The 26,045-nt window shown below is 42.1% G+C and overlaps 1 pseudogene; it reads left to right on the top strand.

The window, feature by feature from the left end:
* The first annotated feature begins 266 nt into the window (after positions 1 to 266).
* LOC115180974 (dihydropyrimidinase-like) lies at positions 267 to 26,045 on the top strand (annotated as a pseudogene).

Below are 26,045 nucleotides of genomic sequence, written 5' to 3'. Positions count from 1 at the left end.
CAGAAAGTATTTACAGAAAAATACACTGACGCTGTAGTCCAGAGATCATTTTTAGCTTCTGTCCTGTACTATGGCAAAATAACAACAGACAGATCTCCATATTCATGCACTAATGAAAGAAATGCTAAATAAATGAAGCTCCAAAATTGTCATAATTAAACTATTTAACTGTATCACAATTAAAAAATCAGTCTCTTAGCTGCACTGAATTACATTGTAAATGTGGAGTATGTGATGCAATGCAGTCTCTCTCTACAACAGACCATCTAATGTTTCTAAATCCTGTATTTGCATTCCCTCTTCACCGTGTGCCTTACAGTGCTCTCCGGAAATTAGGGAAGAGAGCATTGCATCCACTTGTTATGTGGAAAGTCATGTGATGTACTTGTTGAAATGCTGTGATTCTATAGGGCTGCCTTTTTACAACAGGACAGGGAGGACAGAAGGACAGGGAGGACAGAAGGACAGAAGGACAGGGAAAAGCCAACAGAAATGACAGTAAGTGGAGATCTGTTTTTTAACACCAGAAGGTGTACATATGAATAATTGTGAATAGCTAACTATTTAGTAACTAACACACCCAAATAACTATAACATAAATATATTTAAGACGGCGATTTATAATATGTTTTTTATAAGTTACCTATATTTCATGTGATATATCTAAATCTCCAGATATTCTAATTGTCATTCCAAAACACTTCTCTTTTCAGTCAGAGTATCTGCGAGGGAATCTGTGGTGCAGAGTGTATTAGTAGAGCAGTGCAGTAATACGATAGCATACTTATTCATCACATCATATCCATCTGTGCAGATCTTCATAATGATCAACTAAAAGGAGCAGAGTATTATCATTGGTTTTTTTTCTTCCACTAAGAGGGTGTGAAAGGATTCAAGTAAATTCCTGAAATGCCTGAAAATGTATAAACATTGGTAAACAAAATTATTACGATTTGGCAGAAGTCATTGAATTCTTAATAAAACTTACTGTGCAGTTGGAGATTTGGATATGACTGAGCACTATACCTCAATACAAACTATGTCAACAAAACACAAGAGTAAATTAAATCATTTTAATGCTGTAAGTGTGTAGTCACTGTTGGACAACTTTAACTTGTTTTTCCTTGACACATACACTGAGTGTACAATACATTAGGAACACCTTTTGCCCTCAGAACAGCCTCAATTTGTCTGGGCATGGACTCTACAAGGTGTTGAAAGCGTTCCACAGGGATGCTGACCCATGTTGACTCCAAAGCTTCCCACAGTTACGTCAAGTTGTCTGGATGTCCCTTGGGTGGTGGACCATTCTTGATACACACGGGAAACTGTTGAGTGTGAAAAACGCAGCAGCGTTGCAGTTCTTGACACACTCAAACCGGTGCGCTTGGCACCGACTACCATACCCCGTTCGAAGGCACTTAAATATTTTGTCTTCGATTGTCTCAAGGTTTAAAAATCCTTCTTTAACTTGTCTTCTACACTAATTGAAGTGGATTTAACAAGTGACATCAATAAGGGATAGGAGCTTTCACCTGGTCAGTCTATGTCATGGAAAGAGCACGTGTTCCTAATGTCTTGTACACTTGGTGTATATAGAATCAATATGTTGGGAATTCAAATTTGTGGAAATTTTATTCTGAAGTATTTAATACTGCATGGACTAAATCAAGTAGAGTGCTCTGCTCAGCACTACCAATCCTTTGTGAATATTTTCCTGGAGAGAACACAAACCCTGTGACATTTAGAGGAAACATGAGCTCATGTTTCATACCTCACGGAGAAAGCAGATTAAATATGATGTTAACTTAAAGGCACTGGGAAATGTCCTCTTTGATTTCCACATGATAAAAATGTAAATATCACAATTTCTTTTTAAAACAGGGTGTTATGCTCTTGACACTGTCTGGTTGAGAAGTCCATCGACCTTTACATAATCCTTCCTTTGGTTGCCCATCAATGTAAAGACAAGTAGACATGCATCTGTAACTGCAGGTGTCATAAAGGTCTCCATATATCTTACATCAGCCTATATATATGTAAACTAACTCAATAAGGACACTAGGACTGCAAATTGTGTGGATATTCAAGTTGTGACAGGGGAAAAACCAGTTGAAATGTTACTCAATGGTGTCATCTAGTGGTTGGAAAAATACCCTGTCAGACAGACGAAGATCCAAACCCTCTTGTAACATAGAAGTTTGAACAACAATAATCGGTTATATTTGCTGCATTCATTTGATTGCTTTGTCTACGGATTCATCTGCCTTGCAATTATAAGTGTAGCATTAAAACACTAATTAATTAACTCAATTGTGGGTAGATTGATTAATTCTAAATAAACATGAGATTGCTGCAGCAAACGAGCTCTGCAGCAGCGTGGAGACATCTGGGACTGAGAGGAGAAGACATTTTGATTATCTTCAGACACGTGTAGTTGCAAATCTTTTAATTAACATGAGTAGATAGTGAGGTTGTTGAACATCTACAGTAGCTGTCTCTTATGTGTTCTCATATTTGGTCACTTTATCAATGAGAAATGAGGCAGCGGATTTCAAATGCAGTGGTACTAGTGAAGGGGATCGATCTATACTGGGGCATATCCAGCATCACCTTTCAAGATGTTTTTATTTTTTTTGAATGGGGCAGTTATAAAATTCAGCTACCAAAAAATATAATGAATTTAACATCAAACAAAGCAGATGGTCACATAAATCATCTTTTCACATGTTGGAATGTTGCCCTTATTACAGAACAATGAATCACATGATGTTTTGGAATAGTTTGGCCATTCTGCTCTTGTTCAAGTAAGACTATTGAGAAATGTGTTGAAATTTAATTGGTTTGAAAATACAACAATTATTAAAAAAATAGGGTGGTTAATAAGGTTATATTCAAGCTAAAGAAAACATATCGAGCTATAATATCATGCTTTATTCCTTGACGTCTACCTACAGTACAGTGCAGTATCACATGCATCATTTCTCATGCCACAGAGTAGGCTAACTAAACATGGTTCAGAACAGGGGTTCAGTGGAGGGGGTTGAACACTGTATCAATACAATCCAAGCCCTGGAATAGAGAGAGCAGTCAGTCAAAAAGCTCTCCTTTCTGAGGCTCTGTCAGCATCTGCACATACAGAAAAGCCTCATCAGAGAGATACTGCTAAAGTGCATGTAATACTTTAGAGATTTAATGCAGGTTTTAATTGGATAGAGGCCCATTATTTTTCAATACAGAAGGGGCAGTGAGGCACATAAAGCTCTTGAATATTTTTGCAAATCGTGTTCAACAGCATAATGATTAACCATGGCACTAAATTTGCCTCACAAAATGAAAAGCAAACTTCATGCAAGGCGTAATTTAATTGTTTCCCTTCACATTTTCTGCCTCTCCATTGTTGGAAGCTTAACATTTTTAGAGTCTGCTTAACAGCTGCCTGCCTTGTGATGCTTGAGCTGCAACAATGTGATTGACAAATGTTTTGAAGTACTGTTGTCGCAGTGTTTTCACCTCCGTACAGTCCCAGGGAATATTACATCATTTCCTGCTCAATTTGATGCCTTATGGAATTTTTGTCCACTTAGTTCTATTGATTACAGATCATCTAGAGATAATTGATAGACCATTTATGTATGGAGGACTGATCATTTGAAATCTCTATTTCAGTATCTGAGATTCTGTGTGTCCAAGGGTTTGAGTGAAATAAGGAATCACTTTTTAAAATCCAGTTCAGGTTTTTTTATTATTATATATCAAAGAAATGAAATTATATTTCAATATAACCAACACAATATAGAGATATTTCTTTACTCTAGTCTAGGTATTACGTTTACTCAGGTTAAGATAATTCGACATAAATAGGACCATCATGTAATTAAAATGTGGAATCATTTGAAACATTCCTTGGTTTGTTTACGGTAGTTCATGTTTCCAGGATTATGAAAGAATGAGTCAAATTTATATGAGTATGTTCAATGTCTTTTCAATCTGAAGAGAACACTGCCATCTGGGCAAAAATTAGTGGAAATGCAATCTACAGTACCAGTCTGGGTCTATGGATGTCTGTGTTTACTTAACACTTCTGAAACATTACGGGACAAAGAACATATAACACAAGATGAATCAGACTGAGCATGCACATACGGGGGTCCTCTTAGCTTTCCCTTTAATGTGCATTCTTTCAAAATACTTTTTTGTAGACATCTGTAAGCATAAAAACGATGCTAAAGAAGTATAAAAGATAATGCAGTACCAAGAAGAAGCAGTAGCTACCTTTATTAGAGCACACGGAGGTAATGTAGGGGATCTATAGGATTTGGAAATAGTTTAAAGTATTTTCTGTTTTGCCAGAACATTTTAAATTGAAATGGGAAAAGTTTAACTATTATACCAGTAAATAATAAGTATTACAGAGATTGGAAATATTAGGACATTCTGAGGTAAAACCAAAAACAATCAAATCACTTTGAAGGACAATGGCCATTTTGGCACTTTTTAATTCATATCACCCTATGTTCGGTTTAGCGTTCCCAGGATATATATCTTTTTTTTTACAGTTACACCTGACCTGTGTAGTACAGGGAACAACAACAAGGCTCAGCGGCAGCTTTCTAAATCCACCCTGAATCGGAACTTTCTTCATGCTGCATCGAGCGTTTCTGTTAGTTACAAGATGCCACTGCTGCCTCATTGGTTTGTCTCCTACTGATTAGGGCTCTCATCTTATGTAAATCCTCTTAAGTCACATGCTATTGTTTATTGCAGTACTGTGAAGGTTAGGTGTTTCCTAAGCCCTGTGCGCTGCCTTATCTCCCTACCACATGCATCTTTGTCTCTCCAATGTCTCTGTTTTTTTATTCTATTTTTAATACACTAATGGATGAAAAAAGTTGTGGGAACTGAACTGATGTGATGTTCTTGTTGACAACCAATCCACTGCACTGAAATGCTAATCTCTCCCAGTGGCTAACAACAAAAACAGTTCAGGAGACAAAGAGATGTGATGTGTTGAGTGCTCCAGGAATTTCACAATGTTATCTGAAAGTCTGTGGTTTTAGTTTACCTACTGAATGCATCCTCAGAAATACACTTTGGTCAGCTTCTAGCGGCCAGAGAATGGGGCATAGAGAAAACGTAACATTTTTAAAGCAAGTTTTCTGTCATTCTAAATATTTTGCCACGGGGTGGAGAGACATTTTTGCCATTTTAAAGCTTTTTTTTAAACATTTTACACATTTTGCCATGATTTATGTTAATATGATATCTGAGTGAGAGTAACTATCAAAAATCAATGTGGTCCCTCTGGAGATCAGGGTCCCTTCATGCCTGGTCGGTAATTCAGCCATGATTACTGCAAGTTTAGATAGCTGCTGGGTAGACTAATTTAACAATCTAAAAAATGTTAGCTGACGTGCTGATTGAGTGACAGTAAGTGACTAACGTGAGAGGAAAACTGCTGATGCACAACCAAATTTCCACCTTGTGTATTCTACTATTCTAACTCTCAACAGTAAGTTGACACCCCGGCTGAGTTCCTAGCAGCCGGCCGGGGGCCCTAGGCGAACGCCTATGCCGCTTAATCCCAGGGCTGGCTCTGGCTGTAACCTCAGACTAATCTCATGTTCTGGGAATGTTGGAAAGCAAGAAATCAGCAATCCATCAATTTGCCCAAATGTTGGGAAGGGCCCACCGCCCACCATAAAATTGCTGGTCCCTGGAGCTTCTTGGAAACACAAACACTTTAGGCCTACTGCAAGTTCATTTCTTTGTCACTTTCTAACAGACAATTTTAATTTGCACATGCTTGCCATCTGTGATCTGGATACATTTTTATGGAAGTAATGGTCAAGTCTGGTCAAGTTTGCTAAATAGTTTGAAATCTAGCCTTCTTCCCGGGAATGTCTTTTTTTCTCTTTCTCTTTTTGTGAGAGGTGTGTCTACTTGTGAAATATTTGTTTGTTGTGTGTCCCATATCTAACTGACATTATAGGCCTATGCCCAGTGTAACCCATATCTAACTGACATTATAGACCTATGCCCAGTGTAACCCATATCTAACTGACATTATAGGCCTATGCCCAGTGTAACCCATATCTAACTGACATTATAGACCTATGCCCAGTGTAACCCATATCTAACTGACATTATAGACCTATGCCCAGTGTAACCCATATCTAACTGACATTATAGACCTATGCCCAGTGTAACCCATATCTAACTGACATTATAGACCTATGCCCAGTGTAACCCATATCTAACTGACATTATAGGCCTATGCCCAGTGTAACCCATATCTAACTGACATTATAGACCTATGCCCAGTGTAACCCATATCTAACTGACATTATAGGCCTATGCACAGTGTAACCCATATCTAACTGACATTATAGATCTATGCCCATTGTAACCCATATCTAACTGACATTATAGACCTATGCCCAATGTAACCCATATCTAACTGACATTATAGACCTATGCCCAGTGTAACCCATATCTAACTGACATTATAGGCCTATGCCCAGTGTAACCCATATCTAACTGACATTATAGACCTATGCCCAGTGTAACCCATATCTAACTGACATTATAGACCTATGCCCAGTGTAACCCATATCTAACTGACATTATAGACCTATGCCCAGTGTAACCCATATCTAACTGACATTATAGGCCTATGCCCAGTGTAACCCATATCTAACTGACATTATAGATCTATGCCCAGTGTAACCCATATCTAACTGACATTATAGACCTATGCCCAATGTAACCCACATCTAACTGACATTATAGACCTATGCCCAGTGTAACCCATATCTAACTGACATTATAGGCCTATGCCCAGTGTAACCCATATCTAACTGACATTATAGACCTATGCCCAGTGTAACCCATATCTAACTGACATTATAGACCTATGCCCAATGTAACCCATATCTAACTGACATTATAGGCCTATGCCCAGTGTAACCCATATCTAACTGACATTATAGACCTATGCCCAGTGTAACCCATATCTAACTGACATTATAGATCTATGCCCAATGTAACCCATATCTAACTGACATTATAGGCCTATGCCCAGTGTAACCCATATCTAACTGACATTATAGACCTATGCCCAATGTAACCCATATCTAACTGACATTATAGATCTATGCCCAATGTAACCCATATCTAACTGACATTATAGGCCTATGCCCAGTGTAACCCATATCTAACTGACATTATAGACCTATGCCCAGCGCTTCTAAAAGACAAATGTTAAACCAAAGCAGGATTCTTATAAAAGGAGGGAAAATTGTGAACGAGGATTGCTCCATTATCAGCGATGTCTAATAATGTAGAAAAGAAGGAAGAAGGACAAATGAAAGAAGTCGGATTAAGCCTCCAAATCCCGGCTGGAGATACCGTTATAGATGTCACCGATAAACTGGTGATACCGGGTGGTATCCATACCCACATGGAGTTGGCATTTATGGGCACCAAAGCATTAGATGATTTCCATATTGGAACTAAGGTGAGAATACTTTTGTGTTGCACTGTGTGTAGGCTATCTCTGGGTTAATTGAGTTTGCCTGATTTCACTGCATCAGGAATATTCACAAGTAAAATCTGACAAAAGTAATTACAGCGCATTTAGAAAGTATCCATACCCCTTGACTTATTCTACATTTTGTTGCCTGAATTCAAAATTAATTAAATGGATTTCTTTCTCTCCCATCTATACACAATAACTCATAATGACAAAGTAAAAAGATGTTCACAAATAAATGTGCATAAGTATGCACACCCCTGAGTCAATACTTTGTGGAAGAACCTTTGGCAGTGCTTACAGATGTGAGTCTTTCTGGGTAAGTCTCAAAGAGCTTTCCACACATGGATTGTGCAACATTTGCACATTAGTCTTTTCAAAATTCTTCAAGCTCTGTCAAATTGTTGTTAATCATTGCTAGACAACCATTTTTAGGTATTGTTATAGATTTTCAAGTAGATTTAAGTCAAAACTGCAACTCGGCCACTCAGGAATGTTCACTGACTTCTTGGTAAGCAACTCCAGTGTAGATTTGGCCTTGTGTTTTAGGTTATTGTCCTGCTGAAAGGTGAATTCATCTCCCAGTGTCTGGTGGAAATCAGACTGAACCAGATTTTCCTCTAGGATTTAGCCTGTGCTTAGCTCCATTCAGTTTGTTCTTTATCCTGAAATACTCCCCAGTTCTTAATGATTACAAGCATACTAATAACATGATGCAGCCATCACTATGCTTAAAAATATGGAGAGTGGTACTCAGTAATGTGTTGTATTGGATTTGCTCCAAACATAACACTGTGTTCAGGACAAAAAAAGTGAATTGCTTTGCCACAAGTTTAGCAGTATGCATGTTTTTGGAATAATTTTATCCTTTATAAGCTTCCTTATTTTCACTCTGTCAATTAGGTTAGTATTGTGGAGTAACTACAATGTTGATCCATCCTCAGTTTTCTCAGTTTTCTTCTATCATAGCCTTTAAACTCTAACTCATAGTGAAATCCCTGAGCAGTTTCCTTCCTCTCTGGAGACTGAGTTAGGAAGGACGCTTGACTCTTTGTAGTAACAGGGTGTATTGATACACCATCCAAAGTGTAATTAATACCTTTACCATGCTCAAAGGGATATTCAATGTCTGCATTTTTCTTACACATCTACCGATGCAAGGCATTGGAAAACCACCCAATTCTTTGTGGTTGAATCTGTGTTTGAAATTCACTGTTCGACTGAGGGACCTTACAGATAAAGAATTGTGTGGGGTACAGAGATGAGGTAGTCATTAAAAAATCATGTTAAACACTATTATTGCACGCAGAGTAAGTCCATATACATTTTTAAGCACATTTTTACTCCTGAACTTATTTAGGCTTGGCATAACAAGACATTTCAGCTATTCATTTTTAATTAATATGTAAACATTTAGAAAAATATATTTCCACTTTTACATTATGGGGTTTTGTGTGTAGGCCAGTGACAAACAATCTAATTGTAATCCATTTTAAATTCAGGCTGTAACACAACAAACTGTGGGTGTGAATACTTTCTGAAGGCATTGTATGTCTTTTCTGTACTACAGGTGGGCTACATAAAACCCCATTTAATGAAGTTTAAAACATACTGTACCTTTACATAATTAAAAACATGTAATCAGTAGGTTATTAAACAAAAAAAGCATTATAAGGTGCTGCAGATATGCAAATAAACTTGTTTGAATGTTGTGATATTAATCTGGAATTAAGGAATGACCCCGTTTTTCATTGCTGAGAGTACAGTAGAAGTGTAGCCTATCACTTCCCTGTACAGTGCACTCCTCTATAATATTTAATTCAGAGGTGTGATCGGCCACCCCCATCATCAACATCATCCTTACACTGCAGTGTTATACTGAGAAAGTATGTAACCAATTTAAGTCCAGGCTAAAATTAAATTTTTGCATTTTAGTGTTTATTACTACCGTCATCAACTTTTAAATGAATTTTAACCACTTTAAAATGGACAAACATCTATAATTTCAAAGCTCACTACATCATTTTAAAGCCCATTTCATAGAGAGTGTTACAAACTGGACTATATTTAGTAACTTACACTACATGACCAAAAGGATGTGGACTTCTGCTCGTCGAACATCTCATTCCAAAATCATGAGCATTAATATGGAGTTGGTCCCTCCTTTGCTGCTATAAAAGCCTCCACTCTTCCGGGAAGGCTTTCCACTTGATGTTGGAATATTGCTGCGGGGACTTCCTTCCATTCAGCCACAAGAGCATTAGTGAGGTCGGGCACTGATGTTGGGCGATTAGGCCTGGCTTGCAGTCGGTGTTCCAATTCATCTCAAAGGTGTTCAATGAGGTTAAGGTCAGGACTCTGTGCAGGCCAGTCAAGTTCTTCCACACCGATCTCAACAAAAAAAAATCTGTATGGACCGCGCTTTATGCACGGGGGCATTGTCATGCTGAAACAGGAAAGGGCCTTCCCAAACTGTTGCCACAAAGTTCGTAGCACAGAATCGTTAAAACTAGTTTTTCAACCACTCCACAAATGTCTTGATAACAAACTATAGTTTTGGCAAGTCGGTTAGGACATCTACTTTGTGCATGACACAAGTAATTTTTCCAATAAATGCTTACAGACAGATTATTTCACTTATAATTCACTGTTTCATAATTCCAGTGGGTCAGAGGTTTACATAGACTAAGTTGACTGTGCCTTTAAAAGGCTTGGAAAATTCCAGAAGCTTCTGATAGGCTAATTGACATCATTTGAGTCAACTGGAGGTGTACCTGTGGATGTATTTCAAGGCCTACCTTCAAACTCAGTGCCTCTTTGCTTGACATCATGGGAAAATCTAAAGAAATCAGACAAGACCTCAGAAAAAAATTGTAGACCTCCACAAGTGTAGTTCATCCTTGGGAGCAATTTCCAAACGCCTGAAGGTACCACGTTCATCTGTACAAACAATAGTACGCAAGTATAAACACCATGGGACCACGCTGCCGTCATACCGCTCAGGAAGGAGACGCGTTCTGTCTCCTAGAGATTAACGTACTTTGGTGCGAAAGTGCAAATCAATCCCAGAACAACAGCAAAGGACCTTGTGAAGATGCTGGAGGTAATAGGTACAAAAGTATCTATATCCACAGTAAAACGAGTCCTATATCAACATAAACTGAAAGGCCACTCAGCAAGGAAGAAGCCACTGCTCCAAAACCGCCATAAAAAAGACAGACTACGGTTTGCAACTGTGCATGGGGACAAAGATCGTACTTTTTGGAGCAATGTCTTCTGGTCTGATGAAACAAAAATAGAACTGTTTGGCCATAATGAATGTCGTTATGTTTGGAGAAAAAAGGGGGAGGCTTGCAAGCCAAAGAACAAAATCCCAACCGTGAAGCACGTGGGTGGCAGCATCATGTTGTGGGGTGTTTTGCTGCAGGAGGGACTGGTGCACTTCACAAAATAGATGGCATCATGAGGCAGGAAGATTATGTGGATATATTGAAGCAACATCTCAAGACATCAGTCAGGAAGTTAAAGCTTGGTTGCAAATGGGTCTTCCAAATGGACAATGACCCCAAGCATACTTCCAAACTTGTGGCAAAATGGCTTAAGGACAACAGAGTCATTGGAGTGGCCATCACAAAGCCCTGATCTCAATCCTATAGAAAGTTTGTGGGCAGAACTGAAAAAGCATGTGCGAGCAAGGAGGCATACAAACCTGACTCAGTTACACCAGCTCTGTCAGGAGGAATGGGCCAAAATTCACCCAACTTATTGTGGGAAGCTTGTGGAAGGCTACCTGAAACGTTTGACCCAAGTTAAACAATTTAAAGGCAATGCTACTAAATACTAATTGAGTGTATGTAAACTTCTGACCCACTGGGAATGTGATGAAAGAAATAAAAGCTGAAATAAATCATTCTCTCTACTATTATTCTGACATTTCACATTCTTAAAATAAAGTGTCGATCCTAACTGACCTAAGAAAGGGATGTTTTACTAGGATTAAATGTCAGGAATTGTGAAAAACTGAGTTTAAATGTATTTGGCTAAGGTCTATGTAAACTTCCGACTTATATATATATATATATATATATATATATATATATATATATATATATATAGTACCAGTCAAAAGTTTGGACACACCTACTCATTCAAGGGTTTTTCTTTATTTTTACAATTTTTACTACATTGTAGAATAATAATGAAGACATCAGAACTGTGAAATAACACATATGGAATATGGAATCATGTAGTAACCAAAAGTGTTAAACAAATCAAAATATATTTGACATGAGATTCTTCAAAGTAGCCACCCTTTGCCTTGATGACAGCTTTACACACACTTGCCATTCTCTCAACCAGCTTCATGAGGTAGTCACCTGAAATGCATTTCAATTAACAGGTGTGCCTTGTTAAAAGTTCATTTGTGGAATTATTGCGTTTGAGCCAATAATCAGTTGTGACAAGTTCCGACAATACAATAATATCTAACAAGTAATCTAACAAATTCACAACAAGGTCCTTATACACACACATGTAAGGGATGAATAAGAATATGTACATATAAATATATGGATGAGCGATGGCCATGCGGCATAGGCAAGATGCAATAGATGGTATAGAGCAGTATATTCATAAGAGATGAGTGATGTAGGATATGTAAACATTATGAAAATGGCTTTATTTAAAGTGACTAATGATAGGCATAGGCAAGATGCAGTAGATGGTATAGAACAGTATATACAGTGAGGGAAAAAAGTATTTGATCCCTTGCTGATTTTGTATGTTTGCCCACTGACAAAGAAATTATCAGTCTATAATTTTAATGGTAGGTTTATTTGAACAGTGAGAGACAGAATAACAACAAAAAAAATCCAGAAAAACACATGTCAAAAATGTTATAAAATGATTTGCATTTTATTGAAGGAAATAAGTATTTAGCTGGTCATGAGTGCACCTCAGCCACGCTCAAGGTACTAAACGATATCATAACCGCCATCGATAAAAGACACTACTGTGCAGCCGTCTTCATTGACCTGGCCAAGGCTTTCGACTCTGTTAACCACCGCATTCTTATTGGCAGACTTAACAGCCTTGGTTTCTCAAATGACTGCTTCACCTGGTTCACCAACTACTTCTCAGATAGAGTTCAGTGTGTCAAATCGGAGGGCCTGTTGTCCGGACCTCTGGCAGTCTCTATGGGGGTACCACAGGGTTCAATTCTCGGGCCGACTCTTTTCTCTGTATATATCAACGATGTCGCTCTTGCTGCGGGTGATTCCCTGATCCACCTCTACGCAGACGACACCATTCTGTATACATTTGGCCCTTCTTTGGACACTGTGTTAACTAACCTCCAAACGAGCTTGAATGCCATACAATACTCCTTCCGTGGCCTCCAACTGCTCTTAAACGCTAGCAAAACCAAATGCATGCTTTTCAACCGTTCGCTGCCAGCACCCGTCCGCCCGACTAGCATCACTACTCTGGACGGTTCTGACCTAGAATACGTGGACAACTACAAATACCTAGGTGTCTGGCTAGACTGTAAACTCTCCTTCCAGACTCATATCAAACATCTCCAATACAAAATCAAATCTAGAATCTGCTTTCTATTTCGCAACAAAGCCTCCTTCACTGACGCCGCCAAACTTACCCTAGTAAAACTGACTATCCTACCAATCCCCGACTTCGGCGATGTCATCTACAAAATAGCTTCCAATACTCTACTCAGCAAATTGGATGTAGTCTATCACAGTGACATCCGTTTTGTTACCAAAGCGCCTTATACCAACCACCACTGCGACCTGTATGCTCTAGTCGGCTGGCCCTCGCTACATATTCGGCCCCACACCTACTGGCTCCAGGTCATCTATAAGTCTATGCTCGGTAAAGCTCCGCCTTATCTCAGTTCACTGGTCACGATAACAACACCCACCCGTAGCACGCGCTCCAGCAGGTATATCTCACTGGTCATCCCAAAGCCAACACCTGCTTTGGCCGCCTTTCCTTCCAGTTCTCTGCTGCCAGTGACTGGAACGAATTGCAAAAATCGCTGAAGCTGGAGACTTACATTTCCCTCACTAACTTTAAACATCAGCTATCTGAGCAGCTAACCGATCGCTGCAGCTGTACATAGTCCATCTGTAAATAGCCCACCCAATCTACCTACCTCATCCCCATATTGTTTTTATTTACTTTGCTGCTCTTTTGCACACCAGTATCACTACTTACACACCATCATCTGCTCATCATCATCTGCTGATCTATCACTCCAGTGTTAATCTGCTAAATTGTAATTACTTTGCTACTATGGCCTATTTATTGCCTTACCTCCTCATGCCATTTATAATGAAATAATTAAGGGCCTTAAATCAATGTGCCATAGTTAACATGCATTAGCCTTTTCCTTCTCAAAAGCAACTGTTTAGAGTATTCAGAGTTTGTTGATTGTGCTCTTCACAAGTCCTTGGTGTCAGCTCTAGCTATGGAAATACAACTTCCCCAAAAATAACACTACGTCTTACACCCCAAAAAGACTGGGACCCAGGCCAGATGGGGAAATGCCATATGTCATTCTCAAATTATCTCAAAGTAACTTTAAACCAAGTCATTGAACTCCCTTTCAGAGATGATTTGGGCATGGAATTATGAAAAGTATGCTAACTGAGGGACATTGACTTACATTAATATTAGTGGTTGGTGCAGTGGCTATTTTTAACCAAACCAAAGCATGGATTGCATTCTCTCCTTGTCCATAATCTGTCTACACTCTAACCCCAAAACGCAATATATACTGCTCAATAAAATAAAGGGAACACTAAAATAACACACCCTAGATCTGAATGAATGAAATAATCTTATTAAATACTTTTTTCTTTACATAGTTGAATGTGCTGACAACAAAATCACACAAAAATAATCAATGGAAATCCAATTTATCAACCCATGGAGGTCTGCATTTGGAGTCACACTCAAAATTAAAGTGGAAAACCACACTACAGGCTGATCCAACTTTGATGCAATGTCCTTAAAACAAGTCAAAATGAGGCTCAGTAGTGTGTGTGGCCTCCACGTGCCTGTATGACCTCCCTACAACGCCTGGGCATGCTCCTGATGAGGTGGCGGATAGTCTCCTGAGGGATCTCCTCCCAGACCTGGACTAAAGCATCCGCCAACTCCTGGACAGTCTGTGGTGCAACGTGGCGTTGGTGGATGGAGCGAGACATGATGTCCCAGATGTGCTCAATTGGATTCAGGTCTGGGGAACGGGCGGGCCAGTCCATAGCATCAATGCCTTCCTCTTGCAGGAACTGCTGACACACTCCAGCCACATGAGGTCTAGCATTGTCTTGCATTAGGAGGAACCCAGGGCCAACCGCACCAGCATATGGTCTCACAAGGGGTCTGAGGATCTCATCTCGGTACCTAATGGCAGTCAGGCTACCTCTGGCGAGCACATGGAGGGCTGTGCGGCCCCCCCAAAGAAATGCCACCCCACACCATGACTGACCCACCGCCAAACCGGTCATGCTGGAGGATGTTGCAGGCAGCAGAACGTTCTCCACGGCGTCTCCAGACTCTGTCACGTCTGTCACATGTGCTCAGTGTGAACCTGCTTTCATCTGTGAAGAGCACAGGGCGCCAGTGGCGAATTTGCCAATCTTGGTGTTCTCTGGCAAATGACAAACGTCCTGCACGGCCCTGGCCATAGAGAGGGTTTTATTCTCTATTTTGGTTAGGCCAGGGTGTGACTAGGGTGGGCATTCTATGTCCTTTCTTCTATGTTTTTGTATTTCTTTGTTTTGGCCTGGTATGGCTCTCAATCAGGGACAGCGGTACATCGTTGTCGCTGATTGGGAGCCATACTTAGGTAGCCTGTTTTCCTTTGGGTTTTGTGGGAGGTTATTTTCTGTTTCATGAGTATTACCTGACAGAACTGTTTGGCTGTCGTTTTGGTTATTTTGTTTACGTGTTCACTAGAAATAAATACATGATGAGCACTATCCACACTGCGCCTTGGTCTACTCTTTCAGACGGCCGTTACAGAACTACCCACCTTCAACGGACCAAGCAGCGTGGTATGGAGGAGCAGAGGGTTCAGGACTCCTGGACTTGGGAAGAGATACTGGACGGAAAGGGACCCTGGAGACAGGCTGGAGAATACCGCTGCCTGCCGGAGGAGATAGAGGCAGCGAAGGCAGAACGGCGTTTCTGGGAAGATCGGCTGGCACGGCAAGAAGAGGAGAGGCAGCCCCAATTTTTTGGGGGGGGGCACACGGGACGGTCGGCGGAGCCGAGGATGGAACCAGAGCCAGTCTGGGTGAAGTTGGAGGTGAGTGAAGGGAGCGAAGCAGAGACAGTGAAGGAGTTGATGGGGAGATTGGAGGAGAGAGCCATGAGAGAGCTGCTGTGTTGGTGCATGAGGCATCACATTCGCCCTACGGAGCGTGTCCTCGAATTGATGTCACCTGAGTCAGCTCTCCATACTCCTCCTGAGGTGCGTGCTAGCCGTCTGGTGAAGACTGTGCCAGCCCCACGCACCAGGCCTCCTGTGCGCCTCCCCAGCCCTGCACATCTTGTGCCAGCTTGGCGCTCCAGACATCCAGTGAGCCTTCACAGCCCGGTGAGTCCTGCGCCCGCTCCACGCACGGTTTCCCCAGTTCACCTGGAGAACCCAGTGCGGCCTGAGCCAACTCCCCGTGCTTAATGTGGCGAGTATTTGACTGGTCAGGCCCCGTGCTATGGGGTGATGCGCACGGTGTTGAGGCCGAGCATCCACAGGCCGGTGTGCTCGGTGCCAGCGTCCCGCATTTGCCGGGGGGAAGCGGGCACCCAGCCAGTACGGGTGGTGCCAGTCCTGCGCTCGAGACCGCCAGTGCACCTCCATGGCCCAGTGTATCCGGTGTCTGCTCCCAGAGCCAGGCCTCCTGCAAGTCTCCCCAGCCCGGTGAGTCCTGTGCTTGCTCCCAGAGCCAGGCCTCCTGCATGTCTCTCCAGCCGGGTGAGTCCTGTGCCTGCTCCCAGCGCCAGGCCTCCTGCATGTCTCTCCAGCCGGGTGAGTCCTGTGCCTGCTCCTAGAGCCAGGTCTCCTGCAAGTCTCCCAAGCCTGGTGAGTCCCGTGCCTGCTCCCAGAGCCAGGCCTCCTGCATGTCTCCCCAGCCTGGTGCGTCCTGCGCCAGAGCCGTCCGCCTGTCCGGAGCCGCCAGAGCTGCCCGCCTGTCCGGCGCCTGTCCGGCGCCGCCCCCCGTCCGGCGCCGCCAGAGCCGCCCGCCAGTCCAGCGCCGCCAGAGTCGCCCGCCGCCGCCAGAGTCGCCCACCGCCAGAGTCGCCCGCCAGTCCGGGGCCCGGGGCGGCGAGAGACCCCGCTCTAGAGGTACCACCAAAGTGGGGTGAGCCAGTGGTGGAGCGGGGTCTGCGTCCCGCCCCTGAGCCGCCACCGCTGATAGATGACCACCCGGACCCTTCCCTAGAGGTTTAGGTTTTGCGGCCAGAGTCCGCACCTTTGGGGGGGGGTACTGTCACGCCCTGGCCATAGAGAGGGTTTTATTCTCTATTTTGGTTAGGCCAGGGTGTGACTAGGGTGGGCATTCTATGTCCTTTCTTCTATGTTTTTGTATTACTTTGTTTTGGCCTGGTATGGCTCTCAATCAGGGACAGCTGTACATTGTTGTCACTGATTCGGAGCCATACTTAGGTAGCCTGTTTTCCTTTGGGTTTTGTGAGTGGTTATTTTCTGTTTCATGAGTATTACCTGACAGAACTGTTTGGCTGTCATTTTGGTTATTTTGTTTAAGTGTTCACAAGAAATAAATACATGATGAGCACTATCCACGCTGCGCCTGGGTCTACTCTTTCTGACGGCCGTTACACCAAGCCATATAAAACTAACCTTGTCCAAGCCATGTAAAACTAACCCTGTCCAAGCCATGTAAAACTAACCCTATCCAAGTCATGTAAAACTAACCCTATCCAAGCCATGTAAAACTAACCCTATCCAAGCCATGTAAAACTAACCCTATCCAAGCCATATAAAACGAACCCTGTCCACGCCATGTAAAACTAACCCTGTCCACGCCATGTAAAACTAACCTTATCCAAGCCATGTAAAACTAACCCTCCAAGCCATGTAAAACTAACCCTATCCAAGTGTAACCGATGTGAAATGGCTAGTTAGTTAGCGGTGGTGCGCGCTAATAGTGTTTCAATCAGTGACGTCACTCGCTCTGAGACCTGAAGTGGTTGTTCCCCTTGCGTTGCATGGCTTTTGTTGCGCGATGGGTAACGATGCTTCGTGGGTGTCAGTTGTTGATGTGTGCAAGGGTCCCTGGTTCGAGCCCAGGTTGGGGCGAAGAGAGGGACGGAACCTACACTGTTACACAAGCCATGTAAAACTAACCCTGCCCAAGCCATGTAAAACTAACTCTGTCCACGGCATGTAAAACTAACCCTGTCCACGCCATGTAAAACTAACCCTGTCCACGCCATGTAAAACTAACCCTGTCCAAGCCATGTAAAACTAACCCTGTCCACACCATGTAAAACTAACCCTGTCCAAGCCATGTAAAACTAACCCTGTCCACGCCATGTAAAACTAACCCTGTCCACGGCATGTAAAACTAACCCTGTCCACGCCATGTAAAACTAACCCTGTCCACGCCATGTAAAACTAACCCTGTCCACGGCATGTAAAACTAACCCTATCCAAGCCATGTAAAACTAACCCTATCCAAGCCATGCAAAACTAACCCTATCCAAGCCATGCAAAACTAACCCTATCCAAGCCATGCAAAACTAACCCTATCCAAGCCATGCAAAACTAACCCTATCCAAGCCATGTAAAACTAACCCTGTCCACACCATGTAAAACTAACCCTGTCCACACCATGTAAAACTAACCCTGTCCACGCCATGTAAAACTAACCCTGTCCATGCCATGTAAAACTAACCCTATCCAAGCCATGTAAAACTAACCCTATCCAAGCCATGTAAAACGAACCCTATCCAAGCCATGTAAAACTAACCCTATCCAAGCCATGTAAAACTAACCCTGTCCACACCATGTAAAACTAACCCTGTCCACGCCATGTAAAACTAACCCTGTCCAAGCCATGTAAAACTAACCCTATCCAAGCCATGTAAAACAAACCCTATCCAAGCCATGTAAAACTAACCCTATCCAAGCCATGTAAAACGAACCCTATCCAAGCCATATAAAACTAACCCTATCCAAGCCATATAAAACTAACCCTATCCAAGCCATGTAAAACTAACCCTATCCAAGCCATGTAAAACTAACCCTGTCCACGCCATGTAAAACTAACCCTATCCAAGCCATGTAAAACTAACCTTATCCAAGCCATGTAAAACTAACCCTGTCCACACCATGTAAAACTAACCCTGTCCACGCCATGTAAAACTAACCCTGTCCACAGCATGTAAAACTAACCCTGTCCATGCCATGTAAAGCTAACCCTATCCAAGCCATGTAAAACTAACCCTGTCCACGCCATGTAAAACTAACCCTGTCCACGCCATGTAAAACTAACCCTGTCCACGCCATGTAAAACTAACCCTGTCCACGCCATGTAAAACTAACCCTGTCCACACCATGTAAAACTAACCCTGTCCACGCCATGTAAAACTAACCCTGTCCAAGCCATGTAAAACTAACCCTGTCCACGGCATGTAAAACTAACCCTGTCCACGCCATGTAAAACTAACCCTATCCAAGCCATGTAAAACTAACCCTATCCAAGCCATGTAAAACTAACCCTGTCCACGGCATGTAAAACTAACCCTGTCCACGCCATGTAAAACTAACCTTATCCAAGCCATGTAAAACTAACCCTGTCCACACCATGTAAAACTAACCCTGTCCACGCCATGTAAAACTAACCCTGTCCACACCATGTAAAACTAACCCTATCCAAGCCATGTAAAACTAACCCTGTCCAAGCCATGTAAAACTAACCCTGTCCACGCCATGCAAAACTAACCCTATCCAAGCCATGCAAAACTAACCCTATCCAAGCCATGCAAAACTAACCCTATCCAAGCCATGTAAAACTAACCCTGTCCACACCATGTAAAACTAACCCTGTCCAAGCCATGTAAAACTAACCCTATCCAAGCCATGCAAAACTAACCCTATCCAAGCCATGCAAAACTAACCCTATCCAAGCCATGCAAAACTAACCCTATCCAAGCCATGCAAAACTAACCCTATCCAAGCCATGTAAAACTAACCCTGTCCACACCATGTAAAACTAACCCTATCCAAGCCATGCAAAACTAACCCTATCCAAGCCATGCAAAACTAACCCTATCCAAGCCATGTAAAACTAACCCTGTCCACACCATGTAAAACTAACCCTGTCCACACCATGTAAAACTAACCCTATCCAAGCCATGTAAAACTAACCCTATCCAAGCCATGTAAAACTAACCCTGTCCAAGCCATGTAAAACAAACCCTATCCAAGCCATGTAAAACAAACCCTATCCAAGCCATGTAAAACTAACCCTATCCAAGCCATGTAAAACTAACCCTATCCAAGCCATGCAAAACTAACCCTATCCAAGCCATGTAAAACTAACCCTGTCCACACCATGTAAAACTAACCCTGTCCACACCATGTAAAACTAACCCTGTCCACACCATGTAAAACTAACCCTATCCAAGCCATGCAAAACTAACCCTATCCAAGCCATGCAAAACTAACCCTATCCAAGCCATGTAAAACTAACCCTATCCAAGCCATGCAAAACTAACCCTATCCAAGCCATGCAAAACTAACCCTATCCAAGCCATGTAAAACGAACCCTGTCCAAGCCATGTAAAACTAACCCTATCCACACCATGTAAAACTAACCCTGTCCACACCATGTAAAACTAACCCTATCCAAGCCATGTAAAAGTAACACTGTCCACGCCATGTAAAACTAACCCTATCCAAGCCATGTAAAACTAACCCTGTCCACGCCATGCAAAACTAACCCTATCCAAGCCATGTAAAACTAACACTGTCCACGCCATGTAAAACTAACCCTGTCCACACCATGTAAAACTAACCCTGTCCACACCATGTAAAACTAACCCTGTCCACGCCATGTAAAACTAACCATATCCAAGCCATGTAAAACTAACACTGTCCACGCCATGTAAAACTAACCCTGTCCACGCCATGTAAAACTAACCCTATCCAAGCCATGTAAAACTAACCCTATCCAAGCCATGTAAAACTAACCCTGTCCAAGCCATGTAAAACAAACCCTATCCAAGCCATGTAAAACAAACCCTATCCAAGCCATGTAAAACTAACCCTGTCCAAGCCATGTAAAACTAACCCTATCCAAGCCATGTAAAACTAACCCTATCCAAGCCATGTAAAACTAACCCTGTCCAAGCCATGTAAAAGTAACACTGTCCACGCCATGTAAAACTAACCCTATCCAAGCCATGTAAAAGTAACACTGTCCACGCCATGTAAAACTAACCCTATCCAAGCCATGTAAAACTAACCCTGTCCACGCCATGCAAAACTAACCCTATCCAAGCCATGTAAAACTAACACTGTCCACGCCATGTAAAACTAACCCTGTCCACACCATGTAAAACTAACCCTGTCCACACCATGTAAAACTAACCCTGTCCACGCCATGTAAAACTAACCATATCCAAGCCATGTAAAACTAACACTGTCCACGCCATGTAAAACTAACCCTGTCCACGCCATGTAAAACTAACCCTATCCAAGCCATGTAAAACTAACCCTATCCAAGCCATGTAAAACTAACCCTGTCCAAGCCATGTAAAACAAACCCTATCCAAGCCATGTAAAACAAACCCTATCCAAGCCATGTAAAACTAACCCTGTCCAAGCCATGTAAAACTAACCCTATCCAAGCCATGTAAAACTAACCCTATCCAAGCCATGTAAAACTAACCCTGTCCACACCATGTAAAACTAACCCTGTCCACACCATGTAAAACTAACCCTGTCCACACCATGTAAAACTAACCCTATCCAAGCCATGTAAAACTAACACTGTCCACGCCATGTAAAACTAACCCTGTCCACGCCATGTAAAACTAACCATATCCAAGCCATGTAAAACTAACCCTGTTCACTCCATGTAAAACTAACCCTTTCCACGCCATGTAAAACTAACCCTATCCAAGCCATGTAAAACAAACCCTGTCCAAGCCATGTAAAACTAACCCTATCCACGCCATGTAAAACTAACCCTGTCCAAGCCATGTAAAACTAACCCTATCCACGCCATGTAAAACTAACCCTGTTCACTCCATGTAAAACTAACCCTTTCCACGCCATGTAAAACTAACCCTATCCAAGCCATGTAAAACTAACCCTGTCCACACCATGTAAAACTAACCCTGTCCACGCCATGTAAAACTAACCCTGTCCAAGCCATGTAAAACTAACCCTATCCACGCCATGTAAAACTAACACTGTCCACGCCATGTAAAACTAACCCTGTCCACGCCATGTAAAACTAACCCTATCCAAGCCATGTAAAACTAACCCTATCCAAGCCATGTAAAACTAACCCTATCCAAGCCATGTAAAACTAACCCTGTCCAAGCCATATAAAACGAACCCTGTCCACGCCATGTAAAACTAACCCTATCCAAGCCATGTCTAGATGATGAAGTTCTACTCTTGGTGATGTAAGATTTGACAGTTGGCTATGAAATACTTAGTCCCATGAGTGTGTGAAATACTTCATGTGGGATACAGTTTGTGTTTCTAAGGTACTGGTAAGAAATGTTCCCTTTGGGATTAATAAATTACCTATATTTCCATTTATCTATGCAGCACAGTATGTGCTTGAACTAGTTGACATTGAAGACACTCTGACATGTTTTCAATCTTCCCAGATGTGGATAGCTATTGATATCTAGTTGTGCTGTCTTTGAGATTCTTTACTCATGTTGGTAAATAAGGAGCCCACACATTGATTCTATTGCAGCACCAACATAACTGGGATGTCAAATCAAATAATGTCTGACAGGAACATATCACACGTGAGGATGTTATTACTATACATGCTAGTATTACAAAACCCACAGCAAACAGACACACAGTCTTCTTCATCTTTATCTCTCCTGTTCTCTCCATTCATCTCATGTACCTTATCATGTGTGTCATCAAGGTCCTTCCTAGAACACAGCCAACATACTCTTATGCAGTCATTTGGTCATGTCATTCATATATGAGTATAAGAGTACCATTTACGTGTCAGGGCCTACATAAAGGCACATGAACAGTAGCTCATCTCATTCCTCCATATGAGGTACGGGAACCAAACCAAATGTGTTTTGCAATCTCATGACACTGGAATTACAGTTCATAGCTTTTATAATTGATCATTTCACCCCTCTGTCACTCATTCTTTCTCGCATTTGAAAATTAAGTCATGTAGCTGAGAATGTTTTTAATGTTGCTGCAATGTGGAAGCAAAAAGCACAATAAATTATTAACTAAGGGGGAAACTATTTGACTTCTCTTATTTTGTTTGTTCCTTGTCAATGTCTGAAGGGGCAAGGTTCATTACAGGAACTGTCCTCTGTTTTAGCTGAACAGGTGGGTCGGTGTTAACCTGAAATGATACTAAAAGCAGTGTTCACTCAATCTAATATCAGTTACACAAAAAGTCCAAGGATCAACACCTAGTTCCGTTTGATCCAGGTTGAAATGTTCTAGCTCCAGATCATTAACCTTATTTTCCAAGGTGTTGTCTGTAGACTAACCTCTAGAGGGCAGCAGATGCCCAATCTGTAGTCTTTTTGGTGACAGAAAATATTCAGGAGATGCTCACAAATGTATGTATGTTTAGAGTGAGTTTACAGACAACTTTTATGTAAACGATTAGCAACTAAACTTCCATAGAGTAGTATTTGCAATAAACCCGTTGTCTGTTGGCAAAAAGCATGTAACGTGTCAACTTCCTCCCTCAACACTACCTGAGGAAAACCTGTTTGCGTCACGGTGTAATATTCTATGCTAATTTGCTCATGCTTGTATAACCTTTTGTAACTATTTCTGTGAATATTTCACGAAAGTTTATCTGTGTCACACAGACAGTTTCTTTTATCTGCCATTCAGGGGGCATTTTTAAACTGACCTTCTCTCACTTGGCAGGGGGCTAAGAAGATGCTGTCACTGGGCATCACAGGTCCGGAGGGTCATGAGTTGTGTCGTCTTGAGGAGGTGGAGGCTGAGGCCACCCAGAGAGCCGTCACCATCGCCCACGCTGTCAACTGCCCGCTCTATGTGGTCCACGTCATAAGCAAGTCTGCGCTAAGGTGGTGTCCAACGCACGCAGAAATGGTCAGGGGGCCTGACACTGCCTGCTGGGAACTGTGGGTGGGAAAGAATGACAGAGAGAGAAAGCGAGAGAGAGACAGACAGACAGACAGACAGACAGACAGACAGACAGACAGACAGACAGACAGACAGACAGACAGACAGACAGACAGACAGACTGAGTGAGTGAGTGAGTGAGTGAGTGAGTGAGTGAGTGAGTGAGTGAGTGAGTGAGTGAGTGAGTGAGTGAGTGAGTGAGTGAGTGAGTGAGTGAGTGAGTGAGTGAGTGAAAGAGAGGCTCAATATGACATGGATGGTGTTCTATAGATATTTGTGCCCCAACAGGCCGTGTGGTGTTTGGAGAGCCCATAGCAGCAGGACTGGGTACAGATGGCTCCCACTGCTGGCGCAAAGACTGGGCCCACGCTGCCAAGTTCATCATGGGCCCACCTCTAAGGCCCGACCCCAGCACCCCGGGATACCTTATGGACCTATTGGCAAAGTATGAAACAATATCAACCTGATCTCACTGTCCCTCTTCTGCCCTTTTCACTGAGTAAAGCATATTACACCTTCCATGCACCCTCTGTCACATAAGTGCTCCATAACACTGTCATAACAATGACATAACAGATGTCATAAGCAGTCATGACTAGTGCTATAAGCATATGACCCCAACAGTCATGACTGTTTATAACATACATCACATAATATATGTCAGAGTGGAGTGTATGTAACACAGTGTTACCGACCAGCCAGGAACACAGGAACTGGGTTGGTGGACAACAATACAAACCACAGTGGAATCTTTGAAAAAGAAAAGAAAGTGAAGTGTAACTGTATATTGTCGGTGCAGTAGAAATGAATGACAGGCAGTAAAGATGGCTGCCTTACCGTTTAGTGATGTATATGCTTCTGTTTCATTCTTCCAGTGATGACCTCAGTGTGACTGGGACATACAACTCTGTGTGTCAGAAGGCCCTGGGCAAAGACGACTTTACAAAGATCCCCAATGGAGTCAACGAAGTGGAGGACAGGATGTCAATTAGGCCTCTCATTCTGCATATCACATCATTCTTTATTATACACACCATAGGCTAGTTTCCCAGACAGATTAAGCCTATAGTCCTAAACCAAAAAGCATACTCATGGAGATTCTCCATTGAAAGTAATTTTTTTTGTCCAGGACTAGGCTTAGTCTGTTTCAAGGATACAGGCCCTTCAAAAATTAGTGGTACTATTTTCATACGGTTGATTAAGTTCTATAGCAGGAGTTAAAAGGTGCCAAGTGACGTTTCTGCTGTGAGAAGAGAAGATACTAATTTATATTATGCAATGTATTATGTGCATCAAGGAAGTTATCATCTGTCAGAATCCATCCACACTGTCATAGTGAATGTAGCATGCTACTGCAGAATCCATCCACACTGCCATAGTGAATGTAGCATGCTACTGCAGAATCCATCCACACTGCCATAGTGAATGTAGCATGCTACTGCAGAATCCATCCACACTGCCATAGTGAATGTAGCGCATGCTAGCTTTCTTTCTGTCCTTCTATATCATTTTTCTTCCTCCCTTACTTATTTCTGTCCTACTCTCAGAAAAACGCTTAGTCGGTTGACCCGGAGGCCATTGCAAAACTTAACATTGTAGAACGCTGGCAAAAAATGACAAGTTTTGGAGTGAAACTTTGAATCGCTTACTGCACTGTTAAGCATTGACCTTTGGTCAGATTAATTATGCCAGTAAATATGGAATTTGTCATTCATATCCAGAATATTGAAACTCAGTATTTTGTGTAATTACTTTCCACAGCATAGCAGGGAAATGGCCAAGAATCGATTTGTAGCTGTCACCAGCAGCAATGCTACCCCCAGAAGGGAAAGATCGCTAAAGGATGTGACGCTCACCTGGATGCTACGGCAACCAGGTGAGACAAGGATAAAGACCATCCAAGACGTTTCTCGTTAATCACATAGTGAATTAGTGATGCCAGCTAAATGATTAACTGTTTTGATGATGCTACTTTTTATATCTTTGTGTATGCTTGTTATCCAACTAGTAGCATTTCATCACTACTATCAACGGAAGTCTTACACTGCAGAATGAGCTTCCCACAAAGCCTGTCTTCAGGGTGAAAAACATTTGGCTAAATAAGAAAAAAAAATCATGTTAAGG

The sequence above is a fragment of the Salmo trutta genome, chromosome 3 (assembly GCF_901001165.1).
Source record: "Salmo trutta chromosome 3, fSalTru1.1, whole genome shotgun sequence".
NCBI classification, from domain to species: Eukaryota; Metazoa; Chordata; class Actinopteri; order Salmoniformes; family Salmonidae; genus Salmo; species Salmo trutta.
Note: the sequence above shows the minus strand (reverse complement) of the source record. Positions and strands in the feature narration are given on the sequence as shown.